Genomic DNA, 12,864 nt, shown 5'->3' with positions numbered 1-12,864 from the left:
GAAGGACTCAAGCGCACCCTGTCAACACTAGTTCCAAAGAGAAGATACTAAGGCGTCAGGATTTGAGTCACTCCTTCGAAGCCCAAGGCCACAGATCTTATACCTCAGCTGCCGTGTCCAGAATTCCCTCAGCCTTTCTCTATCCCATACCAAATCGAGGCCTTCAGGGAGGCCAAACTGCACATTTTAGTGTGCTTCCATCTCGCTCTGGTGCCCCTTGTAGGTCCCCTGCAGCCACATTGGCCTCCAGTTGAGCTACCGTTGATTTGTCCTCCTCGATGCAATCTGTCGATGTGGGAGTTATTACCGGACCTGTACTAAGTCCAATACTTATTTACACTCTGGGCCAGAGATCCACATGGTTCCTGTCACCCCAAAATCAATACTGACTCCACCTGCGCCGATAAACGACCCGTGCCAAAATCTGTGTCGGTCTATGAACAGACATAAGTCGGAGCTCAACCAATGTTGCACTATCAAAACACTAAAGTGCAACCAGTCCTTATGCAATTTGAATCTAATTCAGTGCCTCTCCTATGACTCAGCTGTTAGCAGAGGCTCCATTTACTTTTGCTTCCGACTCTGATCTTGTGACAGCACAGGGTGCAAACCAAGATACTGCTTCCATTGCTTCCATTCATGGACATCCTCACGGATGCCTTGATACCCTGTTGGCTGAAAACGTGTTTTTGCCTGCTTGTTAATCAGCAAATTCCAGGCAACACAGACCTGCACCTATTGATCCAGATTTAATCACATGCACACTTCTCTGGAAAGTTTGATTGTACAGGCTTCAGTCAGGAAGGTGACTCTTAACTGATTTCCGACCAGTCTGCCGGATAGAGCATCCAAAAGAATTGATGCTTTTGGGAAGCAAATGTTTTCTTCTGTCAGCCAGGCTCTGTGGTTCATAAATTAAATATGTTAGTCCAATGTACACGTGGCCTATGGGACATGGACAGCAAGATCTTGCCAGCAGTCCCGGAGTACCAGAGGGCCTCTTCTGCTCAGACAATACATGATGGGAAGGGTGCAACATAGTACATCATCCATGCAGGGATAGATACCAGAGATTACATTGGCAGAGATGTCTGTACCAGTGTTTTGTCACACAGACAAGTCTGGATGAGGATATCAGGATTTTCTGGTAATGTGCACGTATCACTGATGGACTTACTCTTTGATGGGCCTCATCTCTTTGGAGAGAAGGCAGACACTGCACTGGAGCAGTTTAAAGCCAGTAGGGCCACAGCATATTCATTCGAGCTGTTGAGACCTGAAAAGTAAAATTCCATGAGTTTTTCTAATTTAGGGCTTACTCCAGGCGGCCTGGCCTACAGACAATGATAGCCATCCCAGCCATTAATGTAGGAGATGTAGGTCTTTCTTTTGGGGCTGAGGATAAGGCACTAGGAGACATGGCACAGGCCAACAGGGGCACCAGTTCTCCAACTCCTCCTCTGCAACAAAAGCCACCAATCCTCTTTAACTTGTCCTCATTGGTTCAGGGAGGCAGGGCCCAGATTTCTTACTGGCTGGGCAGTCTTTAATGTGTCTTACAAATTGTCCTAGGGGGGGCATGGCCTCTGTAGGAAGCTGGCTCTGTATATACTATATCAAAGTGAGATATAGGGTGTACAGAGTCTAGGGGTTCCCCAGAGGCTTAACAGAAGCCAATGTAGATAATACTAATGCTCTTTTTTGTGGTAGTGTGGTCGAGCAGTTAGGCTTATCAGAGGATAGTGCAACGCATTTGTTGTACACACACAGAAAATAGAAGAAGCACACACTCAATGACTAAACTCCAGACCAATGGTTTTTATATCGTAAAAATATATTTTCTTAATTTATTTCTAGAACCACAAGATTCAGATTACAGTTAAGTACCCGAAAAGATTCGTATTTCACACAGGTATCAACAGTACTTTATTTGAAATAGGTACGTAATGCAGATTTTGAATTATTGGCAATAAGCTATTTTAAAAATGGACACTGCAAATTTCAGAAACAGTTCCTGGGAGGGAGAAGAAATGTTACTTTGGTTTGCAGGTAAGTACAACACTTACAGTTTCAGTCTCTGGGTTTTAGGAAGTCCACTGATTAGGGTTCAAGTTAGGCCCAAACACCCACCGCCAGCAACACAGGGCCAGCCGGGTGCAGAGGTCAAAGTTGAGCAAAATTAACCTGGGCTCCTATGGAGACGGGGTACTCCGAATTCGGTTAGCCAGCAGGTAAGTACCTGCGACTCGGAGGGCAGACCACGGGGGAATTGGAAAAGCACTGGAGGGGCCACAAGTAGGCTCCAAACACACACCCTAAGCAGCACAGGGCGGCTGGGTGCAGGGTGCAAACAGGACGCCGGGTTTCCAATGCTAGTCTTTGAGGAGACCTCAGAGGCTGCAGGTGAGGTCCAGGGGGGTGTCTCGAGCACACCACCGGTGGGGCAGGGAGAAGCGCCGCCTGCTGGATGATGAGGCACAGGGGGGTCGGTTTCTCCAAGGCCTGGGGGGCTGCGGGTGCAGTGTGTTCCTTAGGCGTTTGAAATCTTCGTCCGGAGGTTCGCGGTCAGGGTGGTCCTCTGGATACCCTCTGCAGGCTTTGTTGTGGAGGGGTGGAGAAGTCAACCCAGGGTGGGCACTTGCTAGCAGTCGCCTAGGGATCCTCTCTTGCTGGGTGGACCACCTGGACTTGGGCCATGGGTGTCAGGTGCACGGGGGTCAAGACTCACGCATCTGGAGTGAGGTGGGAGTCCTTAGTTATAGGTTTCTTCAGACAGAGCCGGTGTCCTCAGGAGTTCTTGGTCCTTTTGGGTGCAGGGCAGTCCTCTGGAGTTGGCAGAGGTCTCTGGGCCCGCTGGACGCTTCTCTGGTCTTTTTGCAGGTTCTTTGAAGCAGCAAACAGGCCGGTAGGGCTGGGGCCAAAGCAGTTGTCGTCTTCCTTCTTCTCTGTAGGGGGTTTCAGCTTAGCAGTCATTCTTGTAGGTTGCCAGGAATCTGGTGAGCTGGGTTCAGGGAGGCCCTTAAATCCTAGATTTAGGGGTGTGTTAGGGGGTCAGTGGGCAGTAGCCACTGGCTACTGTCCCTGAGGGTGGCTACACCCTCGTTGTGCCTACTCCCTTTGGGGAAGGGACACATTCCTATCCCTATTGGTCCCTGCCCTCCAAACCAAGATGGAGGATTCTGCAGGGAGGGGGGTCACCTCGACTCTGTACACCTTAGGGGTGGTCCTGGCTGGGGTGGTCACCCCTCCCTGTTTTCCCTAATTTTACCGCCGGACTTGCTGCCAAAAGTTGGGCTTTGTTCTTGGGGCGGGCATCTCCACTAGCTGGAGTACCCTGGGGCACAGTAACCCAAGGCTTGAGCCTGTGAGGCTCACCACCAGGTGTTAGTTATTGTATGGGGGAGGTGTGAAGCATCTCCACCAAGGACAGGCTGTGTTTCTGACACCAGAGTGCACAAAGGCACTCGCCCCATGTGGTCGCAAACTTGTCTGAAAGTGGCAGGCTGGCACAGACATGTCAGTCCTACACTAGCAGTTTGGCTAACATACAGGTGGCATCTCTAAGAGGCTGTCTGTCTGCATTTTTCAATAAATCTCACACTGGCATCACTGTGGGTTTATTGTGCTGAGAAGTTTGATACCAAATTTTTCAGTATTCAGTGAAGCCATTATGGAGCTCTGGAGTTCCTAATGACAAATTCCCAGACCATATACTCAATATGGCTACACTGCACTTACAATGTCTAAGAATGGACTTAGACACTGTAGGGGCATATTGCTCATGCAGCTGTGCCCTCACCTGTGGTATAGTGCACCCTGCCTTAGGGCTGTAAGGCCTGCTAGAGGGGTGACTTACTTAAGCCACAGGCAGTGGTTTGCGGGCATGGCACCCTGAGGGGAGTGCCATTTCGACTTAGTCTTTTTCTCCCCACCAGCACACACAAGCTGCAAGGCAGTGTGCATGTGCTGAGTGAGGGGTCCCCTAGGGTGGCATAATACATGCTGCAGCCCTTCGAGACCTTCCCTGACCACAGGGCCCTTGGTACCATGGGTACCTTTTACAAGGGACTTAACTGTGTGCCAGGGCTGTGCCAATTGTGGAAACAAAGGTACAGTTTTTGGGAAAGAACACTGGTGCTGGGGCCTGGTTAGCAGGATCCAAGCACACTTTCAATCAAAGTTGGCATCAACACTAGGCAAAAAGTGTGGGATAACCATGCCAACAGTGGTACTTTCCTACAGCCTCCTTTTCTTTTCCTTCCCACCCCACATTCCTCTCGCACCAGATGCAATTTTGGAGAAGCATCTGTCCATCTTACTGTTCAAAGTGCCCATCAAATAGGTACTGGATTTGGAGAGAAATTAGTTGTTTTCATGTTACTTCCTCATCCCGAAACGAAAAATAGGGGGTTAGGGGCTTCAGCCTATTATCGACCTTTAACTCCTGAATGCCTTACTGCGGAAGGAGAAATTCAAATACTCATGTTGCCCAGATCCTTTCTTCTCAGGACATAGGACACTGGATGATGTCCTTGGACTTGCAGGATGTGCATTTTATATTTCGACCCAGCATTGTCCAAGGCATTACATCCAGTTCGAATTGGACCAGGTTTATTTGCTGTGCTTACTTTCAGAATTGTTTACAACCCTTGAGTGTTCATAAAAGTGAAGGCAGAGGTCCATAACCAGCTTTAGAGATTTCCAGTTTCTGTATTCTCTTACCCAGGCTGCGAAAGGAAGGTTTGTGGACGTCAGTAGTAGACCACCTCTGGATGATGACAGAACTTGTTGGGGTTCACTATAAATGAGCCGAAGTCCCACCGGTTACCCTCAAAGGGCTTCCACTTGGGCAGTTTTGGGCAAGGTGGCATTGAAGGCCTTTTTTCCCCACTGCGAGTCTGGGACATTTGTGCAATTATCATTATATATCACGCTTGATCCTGGATCCCAGTGAAGGTAGCAGTGAGGCTTCTGGGCTTCTTAGCCTTGTGGGCCTCCTTGTCAACCACACCAGGTGGCATATGGTGAAACCCAGTGGGTTCAGCATCAAGGCCACCTTTCCAAGCCCATATATGTCGAGGAAGGCTGCCCAAGATCTGCAGTGGTGATTGACCGATCACTATGTGGCCTACTGCAGCCCACTGTCCTTTCCTCACCCTAAGCTGACAACTGCGAAAGATGCATTGCTTCTTAGTTGAGGGGTAGTGTCATTTGGAGGGTGTAAAGATCAGGGGCCTCTGGTCTATAGCCAGAGGGCCAACTCTACATCATCCTACTGGAGCTGCAGGCCAACCGTTTGGTCCTGAAGGCTTTCCTGCCGTCCATAAATGGCATGATAGTACAGGTTCTCATGGACAACACTGCCACCAAGTCGGCTGGAGTGGGGTCCTCGGCCATGTGGCAGGAGGCCCTGCAATTGCAGAGGTGACTGGAACAACAGAATATCTTCCTGGTCGCAGAGCATAAGTACTGAGAAGGCATCGTCTGACGGATCACCAGTCTGCATCCCGAGGTGGTGCAGGGTGTGTGCGACCAGGCAGGAGAGCCCTAGCTTGATCTATTTGTCACATTCAGGGACATACATTATCGACAGTTTTGCTACTGGAGTTTCCACTTAGAGCCCTCGTCGAGCGACCTATTATAGCTGGAATAAACAGAGGGACTCCTGAATACCTTCCTGCTGCTCCCTATCATGCTCTGAATTCTAAAAAAGTTCAAGAGCAACTGAGCCCAAGTCATTTAATTGCCCTGATTTCCCAAAGAGAGCTGGTACCTGAAACTTGTGAGCATCAAACTCTGCCCCCTAAACGGGCTGCCACCTCGGAAGCACCTCTTATCTCAGCCACGGGCCGCGCTCCTGAGCTGAACCTCCACAGCTCACGTCTACATGTGTGGAGACTGAGCAGCAGAAATGTACTGATTGGACTTGCCATTTGAAGTGGCGGATGTCATTCTTGCTGCCAAACACCCTTACAAGAAATCCAGCTCCACGGGCCACTGGAACAAGCTTGTGACCTGGGGTAGTGCCGAGGACACTGCCCCCTTACAATTAAAGCCGTTGGAGATTATTTTGTTTTTTTCCTGTTGTTAGCCCAGCAGGGCCTTGTGGTGGGAACTGTAAAAGGTTATTTTTCTGCCCTTTGACCTTTCTACGTTTTCTGGATCAACCGTCCTTGTTCAGGTCACCAGTTGTGATTGTTTAGACTCATTTTCCCCTTCTGCATGGTAATCGCTGTGTGTCTTCCTCACTGTCGTTATGTTAGCTCATCACATGAATTGCAAGCATGTTTAGTCTGACCGTACACCTTCTTCCATACATCGTCTTTCCTTAAAAACTGGTGCTGAAAAAATATTTTTGAGTATGGTTGTGACTCCCTTCCCTTTCAGGTAGTCGGTCACTCTACTTTCTTTGCTTTCCCTCACCCCTTGAAAGGGGAGAGGCTCCGTCGGTTGAACCCCTTGAATTTTTACATTGTTCACTCAATGGTCCATGTGTAATCAATCTACTTTTTGTGAGGTTTTCTGAAACGAAAAAAGGGATGGCTGTGCATAAGACCCTCTCCTAGTGGATAGTTGACAAACCTGTCCATCTGGAAAGACACTTTGCCTGCTTAGTATGCAAGAGTTTTTTTGAGCCCTCTCCTCAGACCATCCACCTTTGGGAAGTACTTCTTTGGTATCTATTCTAAGGTGAGGCTTCTACATTTAAAAGTATCCATGAGTGTTAACTTACCACTGTTAATGCTCTTTACGGGGTATACTCTATCTAACCGCGTATTTCTCACTGCCCTTTCCCCTCTCTGTTCTGTGGAGTGGCCTTTCTTTAACATCTAAAAAGGTTCCTAGCTAAAGATAAGCTCACAGTCTCCGGGCATTGTCTTTCGAAGTATGAGGAAGTAGAAATGGAAAAGATCAGAAACTGATGTTAGAGTTTTTGGGTGGTGTTCATATGCAGCTCTGGTCCATCGTTACTGGGTTGGATGTTAGACAGGAAGGAGTTGTATGCCTTTCTGCACACTGGAGTATCACTAGAAAATTCTCTGGATCTAGTCTTGCACCTGGGCGATATTTTATGGTGAAGGATCCACAGGTGAATAAAAGTATCCAGCAGAAACAGTGTGACAAGGTAAATAAATTGTTCTTCAGGTTTCACCATGAAGTGCTGTAAAGTACAACGAGGACCCATAAACTAAGACAAGAGGCGCACATCAGTTTTTTTGTTTTTTTTTACTGATCTCCTTTTATTGTCTTCCTCTTTCTTCTTATCTGAGCCATACAAGGCCCTTTTTGACGGTTTTCCCTTAGGGACATTTGCAACCTGTCTAGACAAACCAGTACTTAATGTAGAGGCAAAACCTTTACATTGCCCAAAAAAACTATAGAAAACAAACTGGATGGAAGTTTCCCAGAAAGGTGAGAGAAAAATTATTTGTTTTTTAGAAGAGTGAAAGGCTCCCAAATTAGATACAGCATAAACATAAGAAGAGAGAGCATTCAGAGGTTTCCTGAGTTTTGAGTGAAAGGTTCAAAGTAAGAAGCACCAAAGGGAGAAGAATTGGATAGTAAATATTTTGAAAGAGGGAGCGGTGACTACCTAAACACGAGCCAGAGAGGATATGCAGTGGACACATTCAAGTATATTATAGAGAACACTTAAAAGGAGGCAGAAAGTTCCAGACTCAGTCCTGATTTTTGTCTCAGATCTGGAGCAGATTTCTGAAAGATATTAGAATGTGCTAACTAAAACTCAGATGGTGGCGAGGGAGGATTCACCTGCTGTTCCCTCATCACAATGCCAGCACTGAGGTTGGAAGCCATTTTCGGTTCTGACAAGTTTCAGGTCCTTAGAGAGTCTGGACAATTTACTCCCCATCTTTATACTAATGCTGGCCTCATCCCCGGTCGTACAAATGCCAATGGGTTGGAATCTATACCCGAGTTAGAATTGGGGCCATCTACTGAAATGGGTGCATCTTTTGCGGTTGCCGTAGAAGTCACTGATGTAGAGTTGCCCACATCAAGGACAAACTTGCCCACTCAGATTTGGAGCTTAGCCATCAATCGCTGAGCCCTTAATTTAGTTTAATGGAGAGATGGCTGAAGCTCTTGTGATGAGTTGCTCCAAAATGTGGTCTGCACCACCTGTTAACCAACCGATTTCTCTGGGCCAAATACCTGCTGCAGGCGACCCATAATTCCTGATGCAACATCTAATTTCAGAGAGTTTTGGCTTGGGTGAGCACGGTGAACCTTAATATCTTCCTCTTAGCTGCTCTGAGTAGGAAGTCCAAAACTACTTGTTGCTCTAGGCATAAGAGATTTCCTCTCGCCAGTTTGACCCTCCACTAATTTAATGCTGCATGCCTCTGACTGCTTCACACTCGCCGGTTCTGGGGAGTGATGATTAGGATCTTGCCTGGTCTCCCTGAGGATTTCCACTCTCCCTTTGCCCAACCCGTACATAACCGTCAAAATCTGGCCAAGTACAGCCTGAAAGCCAGTCTTGACATAATGGACTGTGTTGTTTCATCATACGATAAAACCATTTGCAACCAAATATACTCCCAATACAATACAAAACCTGCTTGTCAGTTGAAACCAGAAAGCACAGATTTTCACTGTACTTATACTGCTTTGGCACCAGAGGGCGCCAAGGCATAATAAGTGTAGCTCCAAAAGCAGTTTTTAAGTCGAAGCCTACGTGACAGCATATGCTCTGTCTTTTATGTAACATATTGCAGCTCGGACTCCGCCGAATGCTTACTATAGTTACCTTTCCTTGTAATTCTCATTTACCTGCTTCTTATTTATGTCACAGCTTGTCAATTTTGTCTTTGTCGCTTCCATGGGACATTGCTTCTTTACTTCTCTTTTGATTGGTTGCCTTCTCTGCTTCCAGTGTTTACTTTTCAAGAACTTCCTTTTACTTTGCCATGCAGGATGCGTGTGTTTTCGAGCAAAATCTCCATCAGGTATTCCTCTCCCCCTGCACTCTGAGATGTATTGACTTTGCCAATGCTAGTAATAGTAATAATAATAATAATATTTTTTTTATAAAGTGCGTGGATGCGCTATTGTCAGGCAAAAACCTTAAAGAGAAAGGTGACAGAAAAAGTTAATTGAGGAAAGTGGGAAAAGCCAAGTTTTCAGTTATTTTCTAAATAATAAGACGTTTGGCTGTGCTCTGTGGTGTTTGAGCATCGCATTCCACCATTTGCATGCAGAGTAGGAAAAACATCTTCCTCCCCGCGATGCTTTCTTTGTTCTGAGAATGGCTAATCCTTTCTTATTTTACATTGCTACGTGAGAGGCAACTTTAAGTCACCATTAAGTATAGTATTTAGATTTCTAACAATACATAAATGAAGGATCTGTTTGTTATTTATTTATTATTGCAACAAGGTTTGCTTATCTCCGCCCTTTCAAACCGCATTTTGCCAGCAGTTGTACCTTCCCGTTAGGTGTTATTTTAGCCGACCTTTGAGGATGCTTTTTCACCTTTTTCTCATAATAGATACAGAACAAGCATTCGCAAAGCCAGTAGTTCTCGCCTATGCGAGATCTATTCGCATGCCGCTGTGCAACTTAGCTAAAACTAAATAAAAGAGCTGTGATGCAGTCAAGGATAGCCGCATTATATTTTTAAAAAACTTTGAGGCACCTTTTTGAAAAAACACATTGTGCCCCGTCTGAATGGAGAAATGGGTGAGAGTGGAAAGGATGTCGACCTACGGGCACAGATGCCGACTTTGGAACCTGAGAAGCAGGTTCTAGTTTTGCATTGCCTCAACATCTTGTGATTCTGGGCAGATCACTTAATCTCCCCTAAAATAAAAATCAGTCTGAACTTGTGTAAAGTATCTGGTGCTCATGTAAAGCCTCCCATCCAATACCTTAAAAATGAAAAAAAAGAAGAAATACTAACTCAATTGCAGCAAACGGACGCTAAGTTAAATCAATCTTTGCTTGATTCAAAATGTATCTAGCGCTTTATGCCATACTTCTGCAGTGTCTAAGCGCTGTTTGTAGCAGGAGCTATTATTACTCGGTTAAATGACACCCAATTCATTTGCTTTGGAAATGTGAAAGACTGAGTTGACCTTGACGAAAATTCGAAAGCACAATCTATAGCTAACTGCACATGTATTTCATTAGCGAAGGTTCAACTCCAGAGCCATGAAGTAGACTTCCCAGCATATATGAGTCTCAGAGGCAGAGTTAGCAAAACATAACCAAGTCCCTTTCCAACAATATCACTGCTTCCTGAAATCATTTAAAACTAACATTTTGTTACATTTCCTCAAAAAATGTGAACAACTCAATAACCGGTAAAGCAGCTAACACGATCAACATTTACAAAATGGTTGTCAATTATTAAATGGATGACACATTGCGTGCTATGGCAAACTGACAAATACGTATCAGTTTTCTCGGTGTTTGACAAGTGTCATTTGATAGATGCTACACACACATTTTAATCATCCCATTCTTATTCATGTTTTTATTCTATGAGCTGAGGGAAGCGTCGACACAATCCTGGAATAGCTATGCAACCACCTGATGGACCCATTACTTGGGAGATTTCCTACAGCATCCATAAATGCAGTATTACAAGTGTTACACTGCGTTGTGCTAAAAGTTAATAAATCTGCCCTTCTGCATTTTTGGTTCTCCATTTCCTCAGAGAGTTCTAACGTAACCAAGAGACACTTTACGAGTATTATCCACCTATTGAACTGCAAAACATAAAGGTGGTCATTACAACCCTGGCGGTCGGTGTTCAAGCGGCGGTAAAACCGCCAACAGGCTGGCGAAAAAAAAAATGGAATTACGATCGTGGCGGAACCCGCCAACATAGACAGCCACTTTAACACTCCGACCGCCAAGGAGGTACAAACAAACACCGTGGCGGTAACCGCCAACAGACAAGCAGAGGACAATGTACCGCCCACTGAATTACAACAGGCCAATCCGCCACCTTTTCAGGGGCGGATTCACAGCAAAAAAAACATGGCAGAAACAGGACTTGGAAGGGGAAACGCTCACCTCTACACATCCCACGAGGAACCAGGAGGCCATGGAACCGGAACATCAGATTCTTCCAGCCTTTATCTTCCTGCTCCTCTACCAGGAGCACGAACGCCGGTGGCGAAGACCACAGTGAGTACTGCACCTACGACACAGGGGAGGGGGTAGGGAAAAAACTGTGACACACACAAGCAACACGCAACACTCCCACCCCCACCCTCACCTACGACAACACACACACACTAATACATCATGATACTTTACAGTTACACCACCCCAAACCCCCCTGGAAGAATGCAAGGACAAAAGGAAATGAGTCGAATGATTGTAATATATCCAAAGACAGTAATCAAAAATATATACATATATAAAGATATTCACACTATAAACAAATATATACACCAAGAATACAAGTCCAAGGATCATAGTCCGTGGACCACTGGGCCCAAAAGGCATGGGCGAAGCCCACACTCAATACCCGAAGAAGACGGAGAGAACACTGCTGGGGCATCAGATAGAAATAAAACAGGCACCTCAGGGGGAAGGGAAGGGGGGGGGGGCACCTCAGCTGGACGAGTGCACAATGCCAGATCCACGAGGGGGCTCCATGCCCACTGTTCAATCCTGGGGAGTGCAAAGCCACAGTCTCTCAAGTCTCTACAGTGGGTGGGTTGCCCCTGTTCAATCCTGGGGAGTGCAAAGCTACAGTCTCTCAAGTGGATAACATTCTCCACTGGTTTCTGGAAGGGGCTTTGTGCCCAGAGTGCTTCATCCTTCCAAGGACTGAGGTAGTGGATGTCAATCTCCACTGGTTCTGGAGGGGGCTTTGTGGCCAGAGTGCTTCATCCTGCCAAGGACTGAGGTAGTGGATGTGATACTCCACTGGTTCTGGAGGAGGCTTTGTGCCCAGAGTGCTTCATCCTGCCAAGGACTGAGGTAGTGGATGTCTTTCTCCACTGGTTCTGGAGGGGGCTTTGTGCCCAGAGTGCTTCATCCTGCCAAGGACTGAGGTAGTGGATGTATCTCTCCACTGGTTCTGGAGGGGGCTTTGTGCCCAGAGTGTTTCATCCTGCCAAGGACTGAGGTAGTGGATGTCTTTCTCCACTGGTTCTGGAGGGGGCTTTGTGCCCAGAGTGCTTCATCCAGTTTGTGGCGGCCGCAGTAGCGTCAGAATCTTTGGCGCTCACTGGCCTGCGGTGCTGGTGGCGGCGTTGTCCTGGGCAGCGGTGCTGGTGACGGTGGTGTCCTGGGCAGCAGTGCTGGTGGCGGCGGTGTCCTGGGCAGCGGTTCTGGTGGCGGTGGTGTCCTGGGCAGCGGTGCTGGTGGCGTCGGTGTCCTGGGCAGCGGTGCTGGTGGCGGTCTTGTCCGCTGTGCAGATTTTCCCAGACTTGCCGGTTTTATTGTGCCCCTTTCCCACCTTGGATGGTGGCGCAGCTGTCTCCACACTCCCAACTGTACCCCTGGGAGCGGCTTTGGTGGCTGATTTCTTTCCTCTCTCCCGCCGGGCACTGGGCAACTTTTTGTGCTTTACAGGTGGGGGACTGTCCGTGCTCTGGCTCCTTGCCACACTGGCTGCCCTGCTGCCTGGCGCACTCCAGAAGCCAGTTCCTACTGGCACCACTCGTTCCGCAGATGTTGTGGCTGAGGTGCTGGGTTGGGACCTGGAGAGGCGTGCCCTAGGAGACTGAAGGGGTGGGGCAGGTGAGGGAAAGAGGTCATGGTTGGACAGTAAACGTTTTTTGGGAACACTGGGACGGGTAGATGGAGGGGGTTTGGAGTGGAGGAAGAGGTAGTGGTTGTAGGAGGTGTACGGTTGCTGACTTTGGGTGAAGGTGC

The sequence above is a fragment of the Pleurodeles waltl genome, chromosome 9 (genome assembly GCF_031143425.1).
Source record: "Pleurodeles waltl isolate 20211129_DDA chromosome 9, aPleWal1.hap1.20221129, whole genome shotgun sequence".
Classification (NCBI taxonomy): domain Eukaryota; kingdom Metazoa; phylum Chordata; class Amphibia; order Caudata; family Salamandridae; genus Pleurodeles; species Pleurodeles waltl.
This window is presented reverse-complemented; position numbering follows the sequence as displayed.